The sequence below is a fragment of the Trachypithecus francoisi genome, unplaced genomic scaffold (assembly GCF_009764315.1).
Source record: "Trachypithecus francoisi isolate TF-2019V2 unplaced genomic scaffold, Tfra_2.0 Lachesis_group11, whole genome shotgun sequence".
NCBI lineage: Eukaryota > Metazoa > Chordata > Mammalia > Primates > Cercopithecidae > Trachypithecus > Trachypithecus francoisi.
Window position 1 is genome coordinate 118,205,122 of NW_022681456.1, and position 9,689 is coordinate 118,214,810.

A 9,689-nucleotide genomic window follows, 5' to 3' on the forward strand; every position below is an offset into this window, starting at 1 on the left:
TCTGGGTGTGACTGTGAGGGTGTTTCCAAAAGAGATTAGCATTTGAATCAATGTGCTTAGTAAAGATCATCCTCACCAATGTGGGTGGGCCTCATTCAATCCATTGCAGACTTTAATAGAACTAAAAGGAAGAGGAAGGGCAAATTTGTTGGCTGCTTCAGCTGGGATATCCATCTTTCTCCTGACCTTGGACATCAGAACTCCTGATTCTCAAGCTTTTGGGTTTGGACTAGAGACACCAGCTTTCCTGGGCCTCCAGCTTACAGATGACATATCATGGAACTTCTTAGCCTCCAAATTCAAGTAAGCCAATCCTTTACTATTTGCATATTATGGTATATTCAAATCTCCTATTGGTTCTGTTTCTCTAGAGAACTCTAATACACCAGTACAATGGAAAGATTCCTAAATTCAAAAGCCAGGAGGCTGGGTTCCTGTTCCCACCATTTACCCTCTGTGTGGTCCCATTTACCCTCTGTGTGGTCCTGATGAAGACACTTCATGCTCCACTATTTACTTGCCTCTGAAATGAAGGGCTGACCCAGATCAGTTGTTCTCTGACCTGCTTCGAGGGACTCAGAGGCTGTGGAGGTGAGTGGAAAACAGGCCAGGTTCCAGGCCCACACTTCAAAGAGACAAGCTCTGTGTCGGACTGTTTCACACACAGGGTTTCTGAGTTTTAGATTTCATTAGAAGTGTTTCTGTTGCCAAATGAAATTTGAAAACCACTGAGCTGGGTGATTATTAGGACCCATTCCAGCTCTCACATTCTTCTAGCCTGAAGATCAAGTTCAGCAGTGCAGCAGCTGGAGCCGTGGAAAGAGGTGGTATGAATTTGGGCTTGGGTTAGTGGACCGGGTAGCCAAATCAGAGATCCCTTTGTCATTCAAGTCATCTATTGGTACCTCTTTGCTCTGGAGGTCTGAACTTCTGGGAGATAAAGGTTTAAACCTGACAGACTTCAGTTCAAATAATGACTCCACATTCATATCTTGACATTGGGTAAATACATCTCTTAAATTCCCAGAGCTGCAGGTTCCTAGCTATAAAATGATGACATCACCTACTTTGCCCAGTTGTTGTATATATTAGTTAACGTGGTCTAAACTGTGCCAATGGGAAGACCCAAAATGTAATGCCTTGAGCAGAGTAGAAGGTTTTTTCTTTTATATAAATAGTCTACAACAGGCCAGGTGGTGGGCCTTCTACTCCAAGCATTCTTCAAGGAACCCAGGAGATGCTGGTTCTATTATTTTCAGCACATTGCTCCCAAGGTTACTACAAGGTTGGTATTCCAGCCAAACTGGAAGGTGGCATGGAGGTGGGGTGGTATGGAGGAGCCTATGAGCCAAGTTTCACGGTCAGGTCTGGAAGTGGCTCACATCACTTCCACTCACATTCTATTGGTGAGAGCTTAGCCATACAACCACACCAAGTTTCAAAAAGGTCCAGAAACTAGTCCCTGGCTGGATAATTCCCTCCCAGTTAAAATTCTATTACTTTGGGTGTGCTGAAAAGTCTAGGGTGGTTTCCACCATATTATAGACAGAAAAGTGCTTAACACCTAGGAGCCTGGGGCTGAGCATCTCGACATAGGGCCGGCTCTGCTGGATTAACTGTGTTTCCATGCAGGCATGTGTGGAGGTGGCCAGCACTATTCCATATCCTCATTTCAGGATTTTTAATAGCTGCTCTCAATCTACTTCTCCTAAATGACTCTCTTTGGCTACACCTCCCTTTCCTAGAGTGAATATATCCATCAGCTGATGCCCTTCTCAGGCCTCAGTCTCCCCTGGTTTGCAGACTGTGGCCCTCCCTGGCCTCTCTGGAATCTGGCCATTTGAATCCTGTCAGCCCTGTTCTCCATCACCAAAGGACTCCGGTGAAACTGTGCCAAGCAGGCTGTCAGCCACAGGCAAGCTTTCTGAAAAAGACGTGCCAACTGCAGCCACAGAAAGTCCATTCCCTTGAATAACTTTGTTAATATTTGAAAATTAGTTCCCTTGCTCCTGATCGTGCTACTGGGTATTTGGATATAAGAGCAAGGATGAGGGCAATAGAAAATTGAAATCATGTTCTACTCATACAAACTGCACAGATATGGAAGGGTAGGTCCTATTACCTATAATCCTGGGATTTTTAGACTCTCACTTTCATTGGACCAGAGTTGCCTTAGGGATAGTAAAAAAAACAAAATTCTAGGTATTGTTTTCATCAAGCAACTACTGATAGTGCACATTTAAATCAAAATTCTTCTAATCCCAAAACCAGCAAACAGATGCTGTGAGCTTAGTTCTGCCCCTCTGGCTTCAGATTTTACCCCACTGGATGTGACCAATTCTGAGATGACAAGAAGCTTCCAGCTTCCACATGGTTGCAATTTGGCTGTAGAACTGGCATGAAAGCACGTCACTATGTCAGCAGCTGGGCCACCAGATGAATAACCTATGAACAATAGCTTTGGACTAAAATATGAAGGGGTTGTTTTCCTTCGATCTCCCCCTACCCTCCTTAGAACCTGCTACAGGGAAAGATTTATAGACTTGAAAGCGTCAATGACTGATTAGACCCATATGATTGCCCTCGCAGTTTCTGGTATTTTAACAAATTGTCTTATAAAGAGGTAAACATAAATAATCAATGGGAAAACTTTTGGCATGGGTGAGACATTTAGGGAAAGAAGTCATTTCAGCCTCCCCCAACACACACATGCACACACACATACAGCCTGTATCACACAATGGAAGTGAGGGCCCACTCTATCTAGGCTCAGGACTGGCTCCATGGGACAGATGGGTGGGACAAGTCATCCTGCTGCAGTCAGGTAGCAGGGAGCACTGAGGAGACTAAGATGACAGAGACAAAATAACCAGAGAAAAGATACAGGAGCTGGGGGGAGAGGGTTGAGGTTTGATGAAGCTCTCTGTTCCCAGTAGGGGAGAGTTGGAAGCCACAGATGTTAGTTACAGCCCCTTGTTTTCCAGATGAGGAAACTGACCCCAGTAGTGGTCCATGTAGCCACTGGCCTATGTCAGCTGGGCTCTTACTGTCATGTGAGAGGTGCCACCTTCAAATGTCTGAGATCCACTGACCTTCTTTGAATAATAGCAACTGAAGTAAAAAAAAAAACACCATGAAAAGCCCGTGCCTCTTTAGTGCCATTTTCATATTGATTTTCCGTCTTCCTCCACGCAGTCAAAGGGCAACGTTTTCTCTGTAACTTCCCACTCTCGCCTGATGCAAATAAAATGTGCTGCTCTTGCCCTTTTCTCCTTTTCCCCTTAGTATTCTTGATTTTCCCCTAGATACTCAAGTAACGCTTAGGTCTCAGGAATGTATAATCTCTTGCTTATCTCTAGCAACAGATTTGAGAATAAGGAATCGTTCCCTGGAAGAGTCAAGCGTTCTTAGACACATTCTGCTGGGTTGCTCGAGCTCCTCCCCTGGGAAATCCACTAAAACTAGAGGAAAGAATTGCTGAGAGGATTCAGAGGCTGAAGAGTGGACAGAGGGCTTTAACTGAAAAAAAGAAGCAGAAAATTAAGGAAGATGTGAGGCATCAGAGCCAGCAGACGATATGTGACAGGTGCTAGCCACATGGATCACACTAAATTTCTGTCATTTACATAGATAAAAAAGAATGTCCAAAGAGCTCCTCCATAATTCAGCATCAGCCAGCTTTAAATCACCACCTTTCTTTACCTTTTCAAGGAGCTTTTATCTAGCTAGCTTTCATTTCAGAGTGAATCCTCACCAATTCAGGTGAGGATTCTCAATCCTGTTCTGCAGCTGAAGCACTCATGCTCAAAAGGGCTAAGAGTTTATTCTCCTGCATCCAAGTACCTTGCTTTTCCAAATCTTGTGCTCATTTTACCTACACACTTTGATTTTTCTGGGATGATGACAAGTTAGACGTGCAGACTCCTCAAGCTCATTCATAATCTGCATAGATAATACAGGTCATGCAAATTTAAGAAAAGGCTAAAAGGTGCCCTTTTGCACCCAACATGTTTGATAATGCCCCGGTAAAACGGAACATCAGTTTCCACAGCCTCGCTCTGTAGGTTTCCTTGGAATTGCAAAAGCACAGGACTCTGCCACATATTTATTTCTCTATGGCAATCAGGATATAGAGGAGCAGACTGAAAGGAGAAAGGAATTTTAAAAGCCATGGAAAGCTGCCCTAAATGTGATTGGATATAGAGAGTGCTGAAGGCAAACAACAGTGCCCTCTTTGCCTTTTTAATGAGGAAGGGGATTTAAGCCAAAAGAACACACGTAAACATAGATTTCTTAAAGTTCTCACTGTAATTATGTAGCCTTGGGAGATGAGGAATTGTTAAGTAGATGCTGGCTTAAACAAATGATAAATGCTTAAGGTGATGGGTACCCAATTTACCCTGATGTGATTATTACATATAGTTTTCCTGTATCAAAATATCCCATGTAACCCATAGATACATACACCTACTATGTATCCAAAACAACTAAATTTTTTTTAAATGGGCATTTTCCCAAAAGGACTTTGTTTCAGTTTATTTTCCCCCTTAGGAAAAAAGAAACAGAAATCATATTAATACTGCCTTTAAGACTCAGAGAATGAGTATGTTTTGACTTAAAATATAGCAAGAATAAGAGGCAGCCGTGACAAGAGTGAGCAAAACCTAGCCAGAGACATCTTTTTATTTATCCTATTAAACACTATTTTCTTAAATAAGATAAATAATTGGGTCAATACTAATAATGAGACTCTGACCTTAAACTCTAGCCTTAAGATTAAAAAAAAAAAAGTAAAAAGATGCTCATTCTGTTGAGAGCCTCTGCTCCTGCTTGGTTTGGGGAAAAAAGACAACAGGACTGGAAACCACCTTCAGAAAGTTGCACTCCTTCATGGAGTTAGGGGGCCACGCAACACATCTTTGTTTTGTTGCTCCTTTCAGGATCAACTCAACTCTCATCATTTTCCCTATAAACCAAAAAATGAGACTCCTGAATTGTCAATATGCTTTAATAGTGGAACCAAAGGTAGAAGATTAGGAGGTAGGTGGGTGATTGTGGCTGGTTTTCCTTAAATTTCCAACACCCAAGTGATTAGGCTGCTTCCCCTCTTTTGCTCTGAGGTTTAAAATATTCAGTGTAATTTAAACATCGGTGGGCTAGAGAGGATTTTGATGAATAGGTCCTTAATTTCTGAGGCTAATCTGAAAGCCACCTGCACCCTCGCAAAAGCACCCACATGGACTTCTGCCTCCCCTCCTACCCTCTGGCCTCAGGAGTTCCCTGGGCTCTCTCGGTGGGGGAGGGAGAGGGGGAGCTTCTTTAGGTTCCTGGTAAGGATCTCTGAAGACAATTCCTTAGGCATGGATAATTCCCAGACATTTGCTAAAAAGCAGCATCCTCCAAAGCTTTAATTTGGATCACAGGAAAATGATGCTCCCACCTCAGGTTCAAACACAGTTTTATCTCACACTGCAAGCTCCCTGGCATGGTCAAAGTCTTCAATGCCTTTCCTGGTGGTTTCCAACATCAAGGACATACTTTTTCCTCCTCCTAGCTCTCTCCCTCGGCCAAGTCCTTCCTTAGAATGAATTGTCCCAGCAGAACTCCCTCTTAAGCTTGGCTTCTGGGGCAGAAAACCTACTTTCTGAAAGGGCGTGGGGACCGTCAGAGCATGAACTGGACTCAAGCTCCCAATTACAGAGCAGACATGGGGCTCTGCCTGCACCAGGCCACCCCTGAATTCCCACAGCTCCAGGACTCTCTTCCAGCATCTAGATGCAGCTACTCTCATTCCAGCTTTGTGTCCTGTTTGATGAAAAATCTTTTTTCCTTCCTTTTTCAATCCCCGTCACATGTTCTGTGTGACAAAGCAACAAGCTGGAAATCGAGTTCTGAGTTGTATACCCGGCTCTGTCACAAACGTGCTGTGACCTTGAACAAGTCACATGACTTGTCTGGATCTGGATTCTCTCACCTGTAAAAAGAAGAAGCGAGCTATACTACTTTTAAAATATCTCCAGCTTTAATTTTATTAGAATATCAGCTGCTTCCTCCTCTGGTTTCTCATGGCAGGTTGTGCATTCTCCTCTGAAGGCATCGTATTTCACTGGAGTATCTCTCCTTACAAATTTATTTCCCCACTAGACTGGCCCCTCAAGAACAAGGATTGTATTTCAGTTACCTCTGTTGTCTCTGTACCTGGGGAGGAGGGAGAAAAGGAGAGCAGGAAAGGGAATGATATAGCACCAACATTTGTTGAGTTTCTATTATGAGGAATTGTCTATGCTACACATTGTACATGAAGTATGTACGATTCACAGTATAAACATTATAATCTGGAATCAACCTAAATGTTCATCAGCAGATGCATGGATAAAGAAAATATGGCATATATACACAATGTAATACCATACAGCCATAAAAAAAAGAATGAACCCTTGTCATTCACGCCAGCATGGATGAGCCTAGAGGACATTACGTTAAGTAAAAAAAGTCAGGAACAGAAACACAAATGCATGTGTCCTCATTCATATATGGGAAATTTTTAAAAGTTACTCGCATACAAGTAGAGAGTAAAATAGAAGACACTAGAGGCTGGGAAGGGTAGAGGAGCAAGGGTCATAGGGAAAAGACAGTTAATGGATACAAATTACAGCTAGATAGATGGGAAGAGTAAATTCCAGTGTTCTATAGCAGGGTAGATGACTACAGTTAATGATAATTTATTGTCTACTTATTGTATATTATTGTATATTTTCAAATATTGTATATTTTCAAAGAGGATTCTGTATGTTCCCAGCACAACAAAATAATAAATATTTGAGGTGATGGATAGGCTAAGGACCTTGATTTGATCATTACACATTGAATACATGTATTAAAATATCACTCTGTACCCCCATAGACATGCTCGATTATTGTGTGTCAATTAAAATGATAAAAAAATTATAATCTCATATCTGCTGATGAAGCAACTGAGAATTTAATTTAGCCAGGTCACACAGCTGGATCAGAAACAAAATCCAGGTTTGCCTGGCTTTGCCTACTGTCCCAAGGACCTGACCTGGAGCAACAGGGCTCTACCAAAATTCTCCAAATATCTAGTAGGTGCTCAATAAATACTCATTAAATGGATGAGACATATATTCTTTTATTTGGCTTTTGGTCAGACTAGGATGTGTCTTTGATCCTTATCTACACTGAGATGGGAGGGGAGCAGAACTGGGGCAGGAGATGAGGAGAGCCCCGAACATAATTTTATTTCAAGGACTTCTGAATTCTTTAATTAAGAAGGGGCAGGGCAGAGCTCTTACTGGGTATTAGGAAATAATGATGAAATATTATCAAGGTAACTCAAGGTCTCAGGTGCTTCACCCTGAAGAATAAGCTAAAGCCCTAATTTGCCTCATCACTCAACCTACAAATTCATAGAGGACACAATTGTTTTCACAGCCCCTGAAGGTCACATTATTCTTTCTTGCTCTAATGCCCCTCACAATTACATACAGGTGAGCAGGCAGAGAAATCTATATTGAAGACTCAAAGTGTGAGGGGCTCCCAGCTCCAGAAGCCTGCAAGGTACTTGGCCCGAATACCGTGGCAAACTCTGTGGGCTCCCACCATGTGGCCTGAAAGGCAGTGATATTGGAATTGAAATGGATTGCTGTCTTCAGGGCACTCTAGCCTGGTACCAACACCTGAGAAAGGCTCTTTGGTTCTTGTTAATTTATCTTAAGCACAAATAAATTCTAAGAACCAGCTGAGTTAATAGTTGCCTAAGGGAGAAAGGAAAAAGAAAGGTGAGCATCTGTTTCTAAGGGTGCCTCAGGATTGTGCCTGGAGCTCTTAACCCATTCAGGGCCTACATAAATCTCTCACTGGAGTGTCTGATATTGTTTCAGCAACGACTGCAGTCCAGTAAACAGAAGAATGTTCATTTCTGTCTAGTGGTGAGTTAATGCCCGTCTGCAGGCAAAGATTCAAATAAACAGCACACTGCATGTATTTCTTTTTAAATAGAGTATTGCTTTAATAGCTGTTGGAGGTGGGGATGTTTGATATTCCATTATGAAACAAACATATCCTAACACTTCAGAGAGGTAGACTATTCTGTAAGGTGTCCTATCATTCGAAAACACCATATCGTGGCCCTAAACTCTGACTGGCCTTTTCTGCTTAATCATATACTGTGGTTTGAATGTGTCCCCTCCAAAATTTAGGCATTAAAACTTAATGACCATTGTGATGGTATTAAGAGGTAGGGACTTCAAGAAGTGATTAGGCCAAGAGGGCTTCTCCCTGGTGAATGGGATTAAGGTTCTTTTATAAGGGGTTTCATGAAGCATTCAGGGAGTTTGAGCTTCTGCTGTGTGAGGACACAGTGCTCCTCCCTCCAGAGGATACAACAGCAGGTGCCATCTTGGAAACAGAGATTAGGCCCTCGCCTGCCAGTGCCTTGACCTTAGACTCAGCCTCCAGAATGTGAGGAATCCATTTTTGTTCTTCTTAGATTACCCAGTCTTAGGTAATTTTGTTACAACAGCACAAAATTGACTAAAACACCACATAATGGGTTTAGGACATTCATTCACTCAAAAAATCCTTATTGAGTGCTTGCCATTAGAGAGACAACAACAGATTAGTTTAGCCACTTATTAACTACATGACTTTGGGCAACTCGCTTCATTCTCTGTGCAACTCACACATTCTCTGTGCTTCATTTACCTTATCTGTGAAATGGAGATAATAATAGTGCTAATGTCAGAGTTGTGAGGATTAAATTAACTAATGTGTGAAGCACTTAGAGCACCTCTCAGACATAGCGAGTGCTGTGTAAGTGTTACTACTGCATGCCAAGTACTGGAGCCAAACCTCTCACCCAGGCTATTAACACCCATAGGATGAAGAGACACTTACTGACTAGAGTGGATTTCTTGTCTGGGTGGAAAGGGTAAGAGGCACCTACACAGGCTGCCCGCCTGCCTCCTGCTTTAGGCTGCCCCTCCCTGCACCTAGTCCCTGGCAAAGCCAGAGAGGCCGCCACTGCCACCCAGTGAAAATGGGGTGAAGGGAAGCTGAAAAGTGAGTCCTGGTAAGGAGCTCACAGTGTTCTTGAGGGAAGTGGTGACAAGATAGTAGCACCAAGGGCGAGATGGAGGCCAATTCACTCTACTTGTCACAAAAGGCCAGGCTGCTGCTGCCTTTGCAACGTGACCGTTCCGCACTTGACCCTCACCTTCACGATGGCTTGCACCACTTCAGGTCTGCTGCTCACAAAGATCACGGTGTCCCAGGAAGCGGAGTCCCAGCCATCCTGGCGTCCTGTCCTCTTGGAAGGAGCAGGTCCGAGCACTGGAACGCAGTGTAAATATGCCTGCCAGGGAACAGGATTCCGCGTCGGGCACTCATCCCAGCAGCTTCAGGCTCTCGGTTGTCACTATTTTTACACTTGTGACAAATGTCATGGCCAGTCACACTATAGTGTCTGAAGAAACCTCTGTAGAGGAATAGGACGCAGCAGACATGCTGGGGCCCAGACAGCAGTGCCAAGCAGATGGAGCCTGAACCCCCACAATTTGGCCAAAGAAGTGCCGATACTCTCCATGAAAAAGATTTCCAGAAGCTGTGTGTCAATAACAAAGTCTTAACAAAAGAAACAACCACCACAAAAACAACACAAAGTCACCAAC

General features: G+C 43.2%; 1 pseudogene; it reads left to right on the forward strand.

Moving 5' to 3' along the window:
• Positions 1-393: 393 nt before the first annotated feature.
• LOC117091105 lies at positions 394-4,081 on the forward strand (annotated as a pseudogene).
• Positions 4,082-9,689: the final 5,608 nt, after the last annotated feature.